The sequence below is a fragment of the Silurus aristotelis genome (genome assembly GCF_946808225.1).
Source record: "Silurus aristotelis genome assembly, chromosome: 28".
NCBI lineage: Eukaryota > Metazoa > Chordata > Actinopteri > Siluriformes > Siluridae > Silurus > Silurus aristotelis.
In genome coordinates this window covers 25,001-30,000 of record NC_139601.1, presented here as the reverse complement: position 1 = coordinate 30,000, position 5,000 = coordinate 25,001, and the positions used below count along the sequence as shown (strand labels likewise).

The window sequence follows — 5,000 nt, the reverse complement described above, 5'->3', positions numbered from 1 at the left end:
ACGTCATTCATCCCTACATCAGTCAACCTCACGTCACATTCATCTCTACATCAGTCAACCTCACGTCATTCATCTCTACATCAGTCAACCTCACGTCACTTTCATCTCTACATCACATTTATCCTCACGTCACATTCATCTCTACATCACATTCATCTCTACATCAGTCAACCTCACGTCATTCATCTTTACATCAGTCAACCTCACGTCACATTCAACCTCACGTCATTCATCTCTACATCAGTCAACCTCACGTCACAGTCAACCTCATGTCACATTCATCTCTACATCACATTCAACTCTACATCCCAGTCAACCTCACGTCACAGTCATCTCTACATCACATTTATCCTCACATCACAATCAACCCCACGTCATTCATCTCTACATCAGTCAACCTCACGTCACATTCAACCTCACGTCATTCATCTCTACATAAGTCAACCTCACGTCACATTCATCTCTACATCACATTCATCTCTACATCCCAGTCAACCTCACGTCACAGTCAACCTCACGTCACAGTCAACCTCACGTCACATTTATCCTCACATCACAGTCAACCTCACGTCACATTCATCTCTACATCACATTTATCCTCACATCACAGTCAACCTCACGTCACATTCATCTCTACATCACATTTATCCTCACATCACAGTCAACATCACGTCATTCATCTCTACATCAATCAACCTCACGTCACATTCATCTCTACATTACATTCAACTCTACATCAGTCAACCTCACGTCACATTCATCCTCACGTCACATTCATCCTCACGTCACATTTATCTCTACATTACATTCATCTCTACATCAGTCAACCTCACGTCACATTCATCTCTACATCAGTCAACCTCACGTCACATTCAACCTCACGTCATTCATCTCTACATCAGTCAACCTCACGTCACATTCATCTCTACATCACATTTATCCTCACGTCACATTTAACCTCACGTCATTCATCTCTACATCAGTCAACCTCAAGTCACAGTCAACCTCACGTCACATTCATCTCTAAATCACATTCAACTCTACATCCCAGTCAACCTCACGTCACAGTCAACCTCACGTCACATTCATCTCTACATCACATTTATCCTCACGTCACAGTCATCTCTACATCACATTTATCCTCACGTCACAGTCAACCTCACGTCACATTCATCTCTACATCACATTTATCCTCACGTCACAGTCAACCTCACGTCACATTCATCTCTACATCACATTTATCCTCACGTCACAGTCAACCTCACGTCACATTCATCTCTACATCACATTCAACTCTACATCCCAGTCAACCCCACGTCACATTCATCTCTACATCACATTTATCCTCACGTCACAGTCAACCTTTACGTCATTCATCTCTACATCAGTCAACCTCACGTCACATCCAACCTCACGTCATTCATCCCTACATCAGTCAACCTCACGTCACATCCAACCTCACGTCATTCATCTCTACATCAGTCAACCTCACGTCACATTCAACCTCACGTCATTCATCTCTACATCAGTCAACCTCAAGTCACAGTCAACCTCACGTCACATTCATCTCTAAATCACATTCAACTCTACATCCCAGTCAACCTCACGTCACAGTCAACCTCACGTCACATTCATCTCTACATCACATTTATCCTCACGTCACAGTCATCTCTACATCACATTTATCCTCACGTCACAGTCAACCTCACGTCATTCATCTCTACATCACATTTATCCTCACGTCACAGTCACCTCACGTCACATTCATCTCTACATCACATTTATCCTCACGTCACAGTCACCTCACGTCACATTCATCTCTACATCACATTTATCCTCACGTCACAGTCACCTCACGTCACATTCATCTCTACATCACATTTATCCTCACGTCACAGTCACCTCACGTCACATTCATCTCTACATCACATTTATCCTCACGTCACAGTCACCTCACGTCACATTCATCTCTACATCACATTTATCCTCACGTCACAGTCAACCTCACGTCACATTCATCTCTACATCACATTTATCCTCACGTCACAGTCAACCTCACGTCACATTCATCTCTACATCACATTTATCCTCACGTCACAGTCAACATCACGTCACATTCAACTCTACATCACATTTATCCTCACGTCACAGTCAACATCACGTCACATTCATCTCTACATCACATTTATCCTCACGTCACAGTCAACCTCACGTCACATTCATCTCTACATCACATTCACCCGCACAAAACATTCATCTTTTCCAGTTATGAAATACACTTCCTGTTTTAAACAATCACTTATAACACTAATGCCATCACACACACACAAACACACACACACAAACAAGACAAGCAAATAAGCACTGCTTTGTGTGTAAAGTGTGAGTAGTGTGTGTGTGTGTGTGTGTGTGTGTGTGTGTGACACAGCATAGGCCGTGTGCACTAACTTTAGAGGCAAGAACACTCCACCCAAAAACACAGAGGTCTAGGAAATACGTGTGTGGGTGTGTGTGCAGTTTGTTTGTGTCTGTGTTTAAAATGAAAGGCAGAAAGATGAACAGTGTGTGTGATTCAGAGCGAGTCAATGGTTCTGAGCGCTCTTAGTGACTCTGGAGGAGTCAGGTAGATGAGTCAGATAGGTGAGTCAGATAGGTGATTCAGGTAGATGAGTCAGGTAGATGAGTCCGGTAGGTGACTCAGGTAGATGAGTCAGATGGGTGAGTGAAGTAGATGAGTCAGATAGGTGACTCAGGTAGATGAGTCAGATGGGTGAGTCAGGTAGATGAGTCAGATAGGTGAGTCAGGTAGGTGAGTCAGAAAGGTGAGTCAGATAGGTAACTCAGGTAGATGAGTCAGATGGGTGAGTGAAGTAGATGAGTCAGATAGGTGACTCAGGTAGATGAGTCAGATGGGTGAGTCAGATAGGTGAGTCAGGTAGGTGAGTCAGAAAGGTGAGTCAGATAGGTAACTCAGGTAGATGAGTCAGATGGGTGAGTGAAGTAGATGAGTCAGATAGGTGACTCAGGTAGATGAGTCAGATGGGTGAGTCAGGTAGATGAGTCAGATAGGTGAGTCAGGTAGATGAGTCAGATAGGTGAGTCAGATGGGTGAGTGAAGTAGATGAGTCAGATAGGTGAGTCAGATAGGTAACTCAGGTAGATGAGTCAGATGGGTGAGTGAAGTAGATGAGTCAGATAGGTGACTCAGGTAGATGAGTCAGATGGGTGAGTCAGGTAGATGAGTCAGATAGGTGAGTCAGGTAGATGAGTCAGATAGGTGAGTCAGATGGGTGAGTGAAGTAGATGAGTCAGATAGGTGAGTCAGATAGGTAACTCAGGTAGATGAGTCATATGGGTGAGTGAAGTAGATGAGTCAGATAGGTGACTCAGGTAGATGAGTCAGATGGGTGAGTCAGGTAGATGAGTCAGATAGGTGAGTCAGATGGGTGAGTGAAGTAGATGAGTCAAGTAAACGAGTCAGGTGGGATGAGTCAAAAAAGTATATCTGAAGTGTGTGTGTAGATAACTGTATATAACTTTATAGCTTTAAATATGTGTGTGTGTGTGATGAAGTGTGGATAAAGTGTGTGGATGAATACTCACTGGAAGGATGAGTTCGGAGCTCGGGGTGTTTGGGAGATGATGTGAGAAATAGCGATGACGTGGTCAGTAGATTAGCAGAACTTGGTGAAGATCTCACACTGATCCGGTTCCTGCAGTAGATGAAGGGTTGGAGTGTGAACGCGGGTTTTGATGAAACCGGATTCAGCGCTCAGATTAAAGTTCTCACGACCCGCTATGCTTTTGTTCTCCACCAACTTGACCAGGACACGCGCGCACGCAGTCCCCGGACTTGTCGCTCCAGGTGTGTGTGTGTTTGTTTGTTTAATCAGAACCGAGAGCGCGCGCTGTTGTGTGCGGTAGAAAGGTGTGAAGTTGTTGGGTGGAGCTGAAACGGAGAATGAAGGAAAGTCCTACACAGATGACGAATTTCAGTCAAAACACATCCAAATGCTCCTCCCTTCTTCTGAAACTACCCACAAACACCTAACACACACACACACACACACACACACACACTGGTCAAACAATAACGAGAAGTAACTACTCAGAGGGAATTGGGCAAGCGACTCACACACTTTCATGTTTGTGTGTATAAAGTTTATTAGGATCTCATTACACACACACTTTTAACTCATGCTCACGGGGTGACGTCAAATAGCCCATCAGACATGACCGATATTTAATAAAAGCATCACTGTGCACATTTATAAACACGTGTGAGAGAGAGAGAGAGAGAGAGAGAAAGAAAGGAAGAGTTATGCGCAGGCAGTGCGCATGTGTGACGCCCCCAAGTCTCCCTGTCCCAGGACGGAAATTGGGTTCAAATAAAGTGTGTGATTTCCACAGCACGCGCGCGTCTTAGAGACACGTGAGAAGATTTCCGTATGCATATGAGACTTGCGTTGTGGTGTAAAGATCACCGATATCCGATCCGAAAATATCGCGATAGGGATTCACGCAGCGTATGGTGGGTATTGCGCATGCGCTGGTTGGGGTGCAGGCGGTGCGCTTGGGTGAGTTGGGGTGCAGGCGGTGCGCATGCGCGTGAAGAGCTCGGCGGAAGGGGACGTGGTGACAGGTAGTGGCGTGTCAGTGTAACGTGCGTTAGCGGAGTGGCAGAAGGTGACACACTGCGGGGGATCGGTGGGCAAAGTAAATGCCCACGGACTGAGTGAGTACCGCCGCACGGCCCTACACTGCTCTCAGCGGGCGGGCGGACACACACACACACACACACACACACACACACACACACACACACACCCCAACCAAATCGCTACGGTCTGTTAACGACGTGATCACGTGGCACTGCTAGGTCATCTCAGCTAAACTGGCTAGCAACAGTGAAGCCTTTACCCTGGTTAGCAGCTCAGGCTAACATGCATGAACAGAGGAACAGGGTGAAGAACCGTGTAGGAGACCATGGAGAACACGGG

The 5,000-nt window shown here is 45.7% G+C and overlaps 2 protein-coding genes across 5 annotated transcripts in view; one reads left to right on the top strand and one right to left on the bottom strand.

The window, feature by feature from the left end:
* Positions 1-4,248, bottom strand: part of stk38b (serine/threonine kinase 38b) — an 18,738-nt gene extending 14,490 nt beyond the window's left edge. For 2 of the 3 annotated variants that reach the window (XM_083533741.1, XM_083533743.1), the window contains exon 1: positions 3,604-4,248. The gene's annotated coding sequence lies outside the window, so the exon portion shown is untranslated. The remainder of the gene's footprint in view (positions 1-3,603) is intronic. The other variant, XM_083533742.1, reaches the window with a different exon arrangement.
* A 137-nt stretch (positions 4,249-4,385) lies between these two features.
* The window catches only part of cept1b (choline/ethanolamine phosphotransferase 1b), a 4,336-nt gene continuing 3,721 nt past the window's right edge, over positions 4,386-5,000 (top strand). For both annotated transcript variants that reach the window (XR_014532180.1, XM_083533752.1), the window contains exon 1: positions 4,386-4,735. The gene's annotated coding sequence lies outside the window, so the exon portion shown is untranslated. The remainder of the gene's footprint in view (positions 4,736-5,000) is intronic.